General features: G+C 41.8%; 1 protein-coding gene across 1 annotated transcript in view; it reads right to left on the reverse strand.

The window, feature by feature from the left end:
- Positions 1 to 12711, reverse strand: part of il34 (interleukin 34) — a 43465-nt gene that overhangs the window by 16106 nt on the left and 14648 nt on the right. The window lies entirely within an intron of this gene.

Raw genomic sequence — 12711 nt, forward strand, 5'->3', positions numbered from 1 at the left:
TGCTGACTTGACTATGACTTGCCCCAAACTGCATGTGATTATCATAAAGTGGGCATGTCTGTAAAGGGGAGACTCGTGGGTACCCATAGAACCCCTTTTCATTCACATATCTTGAGGTCAGAAGTCAAGGGACCTCTTTCAAAATGGTCATGACAGTTTTCCTTTCCAAAATTGAGTGCAAATTATGAGCGTTATTTAGCCTCCTTCCCGACAAGCTAGTATGACATGGTTGATACCAATGGATTCCTTTTTGTAGTTTCATATGATACCAGTATCTTCACTCTAGCTTTAAAACCCGCTGCAACCTGAAAATCGCAAGGTTTTGATATCCTTACACTACTTCTACCTTTGCTACTGAACCTAAACATAGACCTACGTAGGCGATCTGAACCAACAGCCATTGCCCTCGTTTTTCTGGACATTATCAACAAGAGGTCGCTTGTTTGGTTAGCAACAGCTTGTTTGAACAAATGACTAATGCTCTCCTGTTTTCTGTGAAGTCTAATTTTTTATGGACTCAATCACTTTTACCTTCTGTTAAAATGTCCCAGGAAAACACACGCAGATGTCAAACGTCCAGAGTTATTGACTCAACCAGCAAATCAATTAAGTGATTATTTTGACAGTTGCCTGAATCATATCATGTTTGTGTCAACCGAACAAAACAAAAAGTCACATTATTCATTACTTGAATCAGGTAGAATATGCACACATGCTTTTGTTCCTGCTAAACTTTAGGTGTTGATCCCACCATTCACTTCAACCTATCTGATCCCACCCTGACCTCTGTTAACCAATCATCTTGTTGCTCTCAGTATTTAGAGTTTCTGGTATGCTTTCTGCTTTCATTTCAGTATTTCATAGACGCTTCACTGCTCAACCTCAAATTAGGATCTAGCCCCAGATCCAGTCCTGGGAGCCCCATTTAGAGACCCAAACCAGGTCTTCATCCAGCCTCCAGCTCTTCAAGTGAGGATCAAACATGAAGAAGGGGAATCACTGTATAGGTTCAACTCTTTCTATTCTAACTCAGCAATTACTGTAGTGAATTCTGTAACAAAAAAAGGCATGTGAGGACATTTTATTATTCCTCATGGCAAATGTACACTGACAAGGATAAATGGAGACCTATACAAAAAACAGAATCAAGACCAGATGGCCTCCAGATAGTCAGTGGTGTTCTTAAGGACTAATCGTTACGTCAACCACATCAGACCCTTGGAAAAGGGTCATTCAATGCACCTCCAACCCCCAGGGGCTGTGCCTGTCACTTGGAGGATGGCGTCAGAGACCTCTAAACTTAGTTAAAAATGAGTCCCAGATCAGGGGTGATAATATAGGTAAGCCACAAACCATAAGCCGGGTTTCCACCAAAAGGTCCCGGAAGCTACTTTTTAAGGAACTGAAAAGGTTCCTTCAAATCACTATTGTCTGCGTTTCCACCGCAGTCTGCAAAGACCCGTACAGATTAGGTAAATTAGTCCGCTGACGTGTGAACAAGTAACATGACATGAGACGAGGGCTGCTGGTGGTCACAGAAACTGTCTCTAACAGTAAATCATCTGTCTGTGAGTGTTTGATGGTTATTTATTTGTGCTTTAGACCTTTAACGCCGTGAATTAATCAGAAAAAATATGTCTCTCCTTCACACAGAAAAGTACCGCTGCGCTGTCGAGATGCTGACAGCAGAGCCTAACTTTACTGACAATGTTATCAAACAAAGATAAATGTTCTCCCCTCGTCCTAAAATGGTCCTAAATTGATACTACTTCCTTTTTATGAATGAAGCAGTACACTAGTTGAAGCCATTGAAGCAGCAGCATGGTGCATGAGTTTTACCAATCAGCGACTGTCATCCCTGCAAACTCCACCCTGAAAGTTCCTGTACTTTCAGAAAGTACTACCCCCTGACCAGGGCCTTTTGGGGGGTAAAATGTCCCCCATAAAATGTCCTTGAACTTAATTGAACTTAATGAACTTAATTTAGACCCTGGGTCACTGCAGTCAAAACACAGAGTTTCTCAAAAGGTTCCTAGTTCCGGGGAAAGGTTCCTGCGGTGTAAATGGGGCTATACTGTGGTTTACTCATACTTTAAAAACTGAAAAATCGTGCAAATTTGCACAACTTAAGCCTGGAGTCAACTGAAATGAAAGGCGATATGGTACATAAACAATACACAGTGAGTTGGAGGAATGGTTGGGTCAGTAGTGGGGAAATCTGGCCATGGTTCCTTCAATGATCCCATCAACATGGAAGTCTGCGATTTACTGCTAATGGTGCTTTGTTGGTTCACAATGTGCACACATTCAGTGGCAGTTAAGTTACTGAAGCTGCAAAACGGTATTAATAGCGTAACAGTGCTGATTCATTAGGGCCCTGACACGCCAAGCCAACCTCAGAGAACAAGCCCGGACGCTTAAAAGAGTATTCCACCGATTTAGCATTTCACTCCTGTAACCTTGTTGAACAGTGAAAATCAATGCAGCAAAACCAGCTTCCTTGTCAAAGTCTGGCTCCTACAGTACATTACCCGCCATGCAACTCGATCGCCAACAGTTCAGTTGGAGATTTCAGGTGTGTTATGCTAGTGGTAACTCCTTGTCAAACTTGTAGTAATAAAATGAATTGGGACATTGTCTCAGTAGTTAGTTTAGTGAGCGTTAAACTGAACCGTTTTCACATGTGAATGTGCTACTATGCTGGCTGCCAAAGAACTTGTGCACTAATCACATAAAAGATTCAGGGAGAGTTTGATAAACATGTGTTTCTGTATCTCAGCCTGCATATACACATACAACTGCCTGAGAATGTGTGTGTGGTTGTGTGTGGGTCTGAATGGATACATTTGTACTGCATAACCTTTACATTTTTTGTTAATGTTGTTATAAATTGAGTGAGCTTTTCACAGTGTGTTTCACTCAGTTGGATCGGATTGCACCACAAACACACAATCCATTGGCCAAACATGTTTTTCTTAGTGTAGTACATAGAAGCTTAACATTGATAATATTATTACTATGTAGCCAGTGAGTGGTAGCCTGCAGCAAATGCCCTCCATCGACTGTAATCTATCAGCACGTGGCAAGTCAGCAAGCTGACTACTGTACCTTATGTAGTGCTGTGACACTTGACACCCCACTAACTTTTACACATGTGGAGGGCTGTCAGCTATCACAGAACAAGAATACACAGGGATTCAGACCGAAAACAGCCGTGTTACAACAGAGCAGGGCGGTACATTGGTGGGGGAACGTTGTTTAAGATATTGATGAGACCATGAAATGTGATCCAAGAAGTCCAGTTTGAGTAACAGAGCAATACGTTTAAATGCTTATCGGACGGCACACACTGCACAACAGTTGTAACACTCACAGATTTTAAAACTCTGGGAAGTTGTAATGGCGGCAACTATTTCATCTTCAGTTGTGAGGAACACAATGTGCGTTTGCATGTATTTGATTGGCCAACACTGCACCTTGAGCCTGGTTCAACTTTTTTGTCACACGACACTGCGTTGTTTTGCCAGATCCCTCTACGTTGGCAATCCTGTTGCGCCGACGGACTGGCTCCATTCAAATGAATGAGAGGGCTACTGTTGGCCTTAATACAGCCTAAAAATAAGTCCACGCAAAGGGAGTTACTCTCCCCCACAGAAACACTGCTCCTGAACTGCCTGAAACGCCTTGCTTGAAGTCTCGTCTTTCCTTCCGTAACGTGGTGATGTCACCATGTAACACATTTTCATAATGGCCAGTTTGGCATGCTCTCAAACAAAGCTAGTTAGAGCGGAGCTGGAACAGAGTCTTAAGAGTTTGGTTCGGTTGACCAATCACAACTTCACAAATCACACAAATAGGAGCTCAAATGGGGCGTTTCAGACAAAGGGTGAAAAGAGATGCTGCAGCACAACCTGAAAATAAGCGTAATAGGTCCTCTTTAAGGGAATGGTTGTACCAAAATTCATGGAAATCCATCCGATATTTGTTGGGACATTTCACTCAAATCCAAGGCTGTCAACCTCATGGTGGCGCGAGAGGAAAAGTCTCCATTTCATGGCAATCCATCCAGTGGACACTGAGATATTTCTGTTTGACCTGAACCTCAATTATAGACAGCTGATGTTCATCAAATGATCCTCTGTTTATTAGTATATGAGTACCATACTACCAAGACCTGCACACCGCTGAAACTTAAGCCATTCAGTAGGCAAAGTGTGCTCCCTATGATGAATAGCTTGTTTGACCCTTAAGGGGTGTTAACCCCTGTTAGCACCCAAGGGAAAACAACTTGCGTGCTTTCCTCTGAAGACACAAAGTGGGAATCCCTTCTGCCTGAGGACAGGTTTGAAGAATGGATGACAGGAGTCACTGTTGATAGTAAAAGAGCTGCACACTCCGAGGCCACAGAGCCTCAGCAGTTGTCTACACATAAGTCAAAATCGATGTGACCCTCCTCCAACCAAAATCCAATCCAAATTAAGTCTCTCCTGATTGAAATACACACATAACAGGAAACTTACATATACATTATGTCAGGTCAGACAGTGAGTACTAACTTAAAGCTGCATGTGACTCTATATTTGCAGAGGAGAGGCTAAAGGCAGGAGGACTGTTCTTTCATTTTAAAACGTAGAAAAACCCACAGCCCCCAATCATAGTGGAGTAAAAATAAAGTATGGGTTACCACAATTGCTCAACAGTCCTTCACAAAAAAACATTTCCCATGTATGTGGTTCTGCAGTGTACACATCTTATTTATGATGCAGAACATACGTACCGTGCCACTGTTGCAGTCATATGCCTTTTAGCATGTCATTACACCAGTGAGATCAGCTGCAGAAGTATGCTGTCAAAGAGAGTAATGACCTCTTTGGAGCTTCTGCAGTATGTTAACTAGGGATGTGCATTTCAAGCAAAATTACTATTCCATAATCACAGGGAACTAGTCGATAATTTTTCAAAAATCATCATTCTTCATAGTTCTGCACTAAAATACATTTACTTTTGCCGCATTTCCACTGTATGGTAAGGCACGGCTCTATTCAACTCGACTTGCTCTTGTTTTGTTTTCCATTGTGAATAGTACCTGGTAATATTCTACATAACACCCTGGTCGAGGTCCCAAGCGAGCTGAGCCGATTCTAGAAGGTGGAGTTAAAACACTGCAGACCACTGATTGGTCAGAGAGAATCGTCACTAAGGCGACATGGGACATTGTGCATAAGCAACACATCCCAGCTCATCACATACTGGTGCTTTGTCCCGCCCCTTGGCATCACTTTAGGTTTAGGCAACAAAACCACGTAGATAGGTTTAGGTAAAAACTGTATACATTTGTTAAGTGACAATGAAACTTAACGTTGGCACAAACCAACTTTAAAATAGCCAAGCTATTGTCAATAGAGACCACAATTTTTTCCTTCACTCAACCCAGATTTTTTAATATGGCAGTCGGCAAAACTACACCGTACACGTACATCTAATCTTTAATGTTTTTATGTTTTTATAACTGTTTTAATTATGTCTCAATGTTCTTTTGCACTTTGTCGCAATGTTCTTGAATGTCTATGTAAAGCACTTTGAATTGCCCTGTTGTTGAAATGTGCTATACAAATAAAGCTGCCTTGCCTTGCCTTGCCTTACACAACGCTGTAAAATTGCAAAAAGTGTAAACATTCCCGTTTAGCTGCCAATGACAGGATTCAGCAAGTGTGACACACAAGCAGCAACCTCCAGTGCTGAGAAATGAAGCCAAAGCGGAAGTGCCAAAAAACTGCAGTTCTTCCAATGGTCACCTGAGGCTGGCTCCGAAAGCGAGTCAATCCCCATCTTCTTCCATATTAAATGTTTGCATGTTTGCCCAACTTTATAGCAGAAATCAACTTGTTTACAGCCTCGTACAAAAAACGGATTTGGTCTCTATTGCTAATACAACTGTACGGGGGGTGAATTTTAATACAACTCACCCATTTAAATTATATTAAGGCTTAAAGTTAGGCATAATTGAGGGCGTGGCCGCTTTGAGTGACAGGGGGGTGCCGTCTCAGGTCGCTACCTGCTAGCTATCTGCTCTGCTGCGTCACCTGGGCCCGCCTCAGCTCCACCACTGCTCCATCTCTTTGCCCATTTTGTCAAGACTTTTTGACCGCAGCCTACATCCATATTTTATAGTTTATGGTGTCGCATTGAAGATATATTAGCCACACCGTAAATCAAAAACACACTGTATCCATGAGTGGACATTTGCATTGCTTAAGGAAAAACAGCCCAAAACTCTTGACAGTCTGCGCAGTATACTACACCGCAAAGCATTCCTGAGTAACAAGACTGCCAGGATACAGTAACCCTGACACGTGTGCTTGTCTCATGAAGAGCTGTCAGTTATCTGCTGCAACCCGTCTACAGAAGACCATGCTTCACCCAGATCTTAATATCTGAACAACTTACCCTGGTGTAGTTTAGATTTTTTCCCACTAGTTTATAGAACATGGTCATACATGTGTAAGTTTAAAAGGTTCCCATCCAGACAGCCACCGGTTTCCTCTCATTTTGATAAGGTATGAAAACAATTTGCAAGGGCTGAAACTGGAGACCATCTGTCACATTTAACCCTCTGAGGCTCACACATAGACCAATTTTTGTCTTTCTTAGGGGGGTAAAGGGGGTCTTTATGGAGAGATAGCAGGTCAGCAGTAGATGTCACATAGAAGTGGTGTACATCATCTGAAAGCTGGGAACCTGAAGATTAATTTGAAATGCAGCTCAGCACTGTGTGTCAAGTTGTTATAGTCATAAATCAGAAATTAACATGAATGAATGAATGACTTGATTAATTAAAATAAACTGTAAAAGTGTTTAGAACATTTTGATATACTGTACGTATATGATGGCCATTCCCACGCTGACTTTTTTACCAATCAAGAATTGATAAGAAATGAGCAATAATCCCTCCAAAATACCACATTAAGACACCAAGATATTGAGGAACACCAAAAAAAAAGCCATGCTGTGATTTGGTTTCAAAAACTTTTGATATTTGGAGATTTCTGCAAGAATTGCATTTTCGGCGATTACATGGTGAGCACCTCTATTCTGAAAACTGCTCAGAAACCCCCTTATTGTCAATCTACCTAGGAAAGCCATCCATCCTCTGAATGCTCTAGGTCTCTAGTTTGTGGTTGTAAAGTTTAATGAGGCTGTGATTATCCTAGAGGTCACCACAGGTAAGGTCAAGTTTTAAAAACTGGTCTCACTACAGTGAAATGGCTACTATGGGGACTAACATCACACAGGAATACAAGTGGGCTCTTTGGACCCGCAAGAGTCTCAGCTTTACAGTGATACCCAATTTATGTAATTCCAAGACTGTTTAGAGACCCCAGTATGCAGAAATATTCAAATCCTATTTTAGACTAGGCGAAAATTGAAACTGCATTCAAACATCTGCATTGTATTTGCCCAAAACTGCATGTGATTATCATAAAGTTGGTATGTCTGTAAAGGGGAGACTCGTGGGTACCCACAGAACCCATTTTCATTCACATATCTTGAGGTCAAAGGTCAAGCGACCCCTTTGAAAATGGCCATGCCAGTTTTTCGTCGTTAAAATTTTGCCTAAATTTGGAGCGTTATTTAGTCTCCTTCCCGACAATCCAGCATGGTTGGTATCATTCATTCCTTAGGATTCCTTAGGTTTTCTAGTTTAATATGATATCTGTATCTTCAGTCTAGCTGAAAAGTGAACCTGATCCAGCCTCTGAAAGACAGTAAAGTCGGTCAGGATCGCCCGTGATCCCACAGGTCTCAGGGGGTTTTAACAGCATGTTGCATTTTATTTCTGCTAAACTGACCTACAATATATATGCTTCAAAAGTTTTACAAAGGGTCCATAGGATATTGTACAGTACTGTGTTCTTGCATTACTACCGACATCTGAAACAAATATATAACAGATGTCCGACTGTGTTTGTAGTAAACTGACTCTTGTCTTGACATTTGAAATCAATCATCGTCGGTAAAAAGATCAAAGTACAGTGTGTCTGCAGTTTTTCGACAGGTCGAATGCTTTGATCATAAGGTTTCTTTGGAGGTATTGCAGGTAAACGTTCAGTACAGTTGAAAAATTGAACAGAAAATGTGATATTCAGCTGACCAAAGTAGATACTCAATACCAGTGTATGAATGTATATGTGTTGACTGAGTTATTGTGCCTAGAAACACGGGATTACTGGGGGTATCCTGTAATTAGGGAGGCAGGGACGGGAGAACCTTCACCTTGATGATTTGGGAATCCTGAGTTAAGTCCCGGGTTAATCCCTGATCAATGCTTCCCTTCACTTTAGTTTGTCAGCATGCTTTTAAAGCCAGACAATTATGAGGGTTATATAATCATATGATTGTCAAGGGTGAAGAAAGCTTTAGATATGCCCTTTGCTGCAGGTGTTGGACATAGCAATGTGGGGTACAACAGGACTAAAGGGGTCAATATTCTAAAGGAAGAGCCAACAGGGAATGTTTCTGATAGACATGATCTGTGTTAAGCTAATCAGAACTCCAGTCTCCTGCCCACCCTTAGCGGACTCTCATGCTATTAATATTACGCCACTTGCTTCGACCGTCGAATAACGACGTTTACATTGGAGTTAGTTAAAGCCTGGTTCGTCATACATTGCTAAAGGGTGCCTCCGTGCATCGGTTTCCGATGCCAAGGGGCACTTACAAAACGGCGGTATTTGACGAGTTGGGAGTGAGAACGGGTTGGCTGAGTGCAAATCCATGGTAACGCCGTTTGCCTTGCTCAGAGGCCATCCTTAACATAATAACACTACTTTAGGAGTAACAAAAGTCAGACCGCAGCTAACGGTACCATGGTTTTGCACTCTGCGGTTCAAGTTGCCACAGTTCCACAAGCGTGTCTGAGAACTACGGTGAACTTCAGATAACGTTAAAACACGAAAAGCTCTCTCTAGAGCCAGTGTTTGGTTTGTCCGTTCTGGGCTGCTGTAGAAACATGGCGGAGCGACATGGCGGACTCCGTGAAGAGGACCCGCTCGTTATGTAGATATGAAGGACTCATTCTAAGCTAACGAAAACACTTAGTTAGTTTAGTTTCAGGTGAATATACACTAATGAAAACATAGTTATGAATATTATATCACATTTCTGCTAATAGATCCCCTAAAAAGTTTTACACTGTTCCTTTAAGCAATACTTTTAATATTATTTTAGTGTGGAAACAGTTTCTAGTTCTGCAGATGCAAACGCAGCTCTGTACAACTTTCTGCAGCTTTAAATGTGACTGGTGAAGATAGTTAATCATTTAAAATCATGTCAGTGTAAGTGCGTCGAGCAGTTGCCACACTTTAAATTTATACCGTAGCTTCACTTTTTCTCATAAATTTCCTGCTCTCTCACCGTCTCTTATTTCTCCTCTCACTCACAGACATATAATACACACACAGAGAGAGGCACTTTGCAGGAGGTGAGGGGTATACCATTTAAAACTGAAATGTTTGCGCATTTCCAAAAACCTGTTGATATCCAAGTCTTTCATAATCTTTAAAAGTAGGTGTGTTTCTCCTTCTGACCAAAAATGTGGGATTTCTTTTGGGCATGCATCTTTGCAAGCTGTCGGCTAGTTGGTTTGTGTACAACGCACAGAGCTGGCTGCAAACCGTGTGTCACAAACTGCTGTAACCCCAATTGAGAGACATATTCGCTGTATACATGTTCAAAGAATGCTCTTAAAACCCGAATAATATTGGCATATCCCACATGTCTTAATTGGAAAATGCTCCATTCGGAATAAGGCCTAATTGACCCAAATTTGACACATGACCCGTGATATTGTCATATTCGGAATAGTGCAAAATTAATGTGCATGTAAACGTAGTCGCTGATGCGTTATCTGTAGAACCGCCAAATTGTACATCCGCCCTATATGCTAAAAGACCCACCATCCTCTTATGTCTTTGGCCCCTGGGAGATGACCACATGAGGCACACGGGGTGGGTGATCCAACAGCAAGAGATTGACACATTGATGTAGTGGAACTGAGTTCCTTGAGTTTGCACCGTTTGTCACAGGAGTTGAAACTAAGTTCCTCTGATTTGCACAACGAACTGAACAAACCCTGAGTTCGGTCTTTAATCCACCACAAGAATTTTTTGGCTGGACCACAGAGTGCCAGCCCTACAAATGCAAAAGTCTGTCATTGAGTGAGTGACTGACTGACTGAGTGTAGAAATTTCCTCATTGGCCGTTGCTCTTTCAAAATGAAAAGGCGGGAAACAGTCCGTTATGCAAATGAGCCCGTCCAGTGCGACACGTCCGGCTCACAAAACTTGGACCAAGCTGTCAAACAAACGGCAAGCAGAAAACCAGGGACCAATCAGGTACATTCCAGGTACGTCACCGCTTCAATGGACATGTACTGCTGCATTTAACATTATAGACATGGCCACTGACTATTTGTATAAGAATTTAGTCACAAATTCACAGACTGACTACACACGGTCCAGCCATATACTCAGTTTTGACCGAGTCTTGTTTTTTGCCATGTTTATGGAATCTGTGTCCTATATCAACCACATTCCCACAAAAACATTTACACTAAATGAATCCACCTCCAACTTAACAACCCTATTATACATATGAAGCTTAGGAAGTAAGTTCTGCCAAGAGTCTTTATGCTCTCATTCATTCGCTCTCTCTCTCTGTCTCGCTCTCTCGCTTCTCTCTCACTCAATCAGCTGACTAAGGGCATTCACTCTTTCAGTTAAACCGATCAGATTTTGCCACAATCCCCCTGAGCCAATCATATTGTTGCTGTCAAACTTCAAAACAGTTCCTTTGTCGGCTGCTGTCAGTTGTCATTTCAGTGTAAAATCGATGTGACCATCCTCCTCCCCATTCACTTCCAGTTCTCATCACATCCAGCGCCCAGGGTTCCTTCCGCTGAGCTCATCAGAAGCCCTGCTCCACATCTCATCCATCCAGATCTTCAGCCAACTCTCCTCATCTCTTCACCACCACCACCTCCCGTAATACTCATGCCATCACTACCCCCCTAAAATGTTGACGACACGACGGGGTCTAATCGCCAAAGACTTCACATTTCTAAACTAAAATGTAGTTGATCAGTCTCTCCTGATTGAAATACATACACAGCAAGAAACTTGCATCTATAATATGTCAGGTCAGACACTGAATACTCAAAGCTGCATATCTCTATATTAACAGGGGAGAGGAGAGGTTAAAGGCAGGAGGGCTGTTCTTTAATTCTAAAATGTAGAAAACCCAACAGAACCTAATCATAGTGAAGTAAAAAAAAAAGTACACAGTTTTGGTACTTTCTTCTACAAATCAATGGGTGGCGTGATGTATTCTCTAACAACCTCATCAACCCTTTCTGACAGCCATGACATTTTTCAATCCGTCCATTTTCTAGTATCACTAATCCTGTTCAGGGCTGCAGCACAGCTGGATCCTATCACAGCATGCATTAACAAAGTGGCAGGGAAACAGCTGTTTAGGTCACCAGTATCACAGCAATAACACACAAAGACGAACAAACACATTCACACTCATGTTCACATAATTAGTTTCCAGTTTACATAACCCGCATTTCTTTGGACTGCGGAAGGAAACCTTTGTGAACACACAAGGAGAACATGCGGACACGAAAGGCCCCAGTTGGATCCGATCTGGTTTGAACCCAGAACCTTCTTGATGTGAGTCAGCTGCAAGTGAGCAGAATTAAATAAAGAAAGTGCCAAAAACACGATTACTGACTCAGTTGGCTATTTTAATCATTATAGGCTATTGCACTCCAGCTAAATGTGGACCCCAAATGTCACAGTAGATTCAGCTTGATCTCAAGAGCATAACTATACAGTACATATATTTATATATAAATATATATATATAAACACTTTACAATGATATTGATTGATGTAACGGGCATTGCATTTATCAAACTTGCAAAATAAAATAAAAGCAGATTGGCCAGATTGGACATTTGCATTTCTTCGTGGGAAAAGCCACAAATTCTCTCCTCTCTCTTGACAGTCTGCACTGTACATTACACCACAAAGCATTCCTGAGTAACAAGACTGCCGGGAGACACTGACTCTGACACTTCACACAGTTGATGATATTCTCTTTGTACAGTACTGTGTTCTGTCATCAAGGACATCTGAGACAAATATATAACAGATGTCAGACTGTGTGTTTGTAGTAAACTGACTTTTGTGTTGACAGTTTAAATCAATCATTGGTAAAGAGATGGAAGTACATTGTTTCCATAGGCTATAATGTTTTGATCATAAGATGGGGGCTGGAGCCAATCCCAGCTGACATTGGGTGAAGGCGGGGTACAACCTGGACAGGTCACCAGCCTATTGCAGGGCTGACACATAAAGACAGACAACCATTCACACTCACATTCACATCTACGGGCAATTTAGAGTCAACAGTTAACCTAACCTGCATGTCTTTGGATTGTGGGGGGAACCCAGAAAACCGGAGAAAACCACTGCTAACCACTGCACCACCATGCAGCCCATATCTATTTTATATTACTGTGAAAACATCTCCTTCAAACAACTGGATTTACTCAAGTTTCTCGCCAAAGACTTCATTTTACGAGATTACATTTGAACACATCACGATAACGTTGTAATTTACATTCGCCCAATAGTAATTTTTTCC

This window comes from Sebastes fasciatus, chromosome 4 (assembly GCF_043250625.1).
Source record: "Sebastes fasciatus isolate fSebFas1 chromosome 4, fSebFas1.pri, whole genome shotgun sequence".
In the NCBI taxonomy this organism is placed as follows: Eukaryota; Metazoa; Chordata; class Actinopteri; order Perciformes; family Sebastidae; genus Sebastes; species Sebastes fasciatus.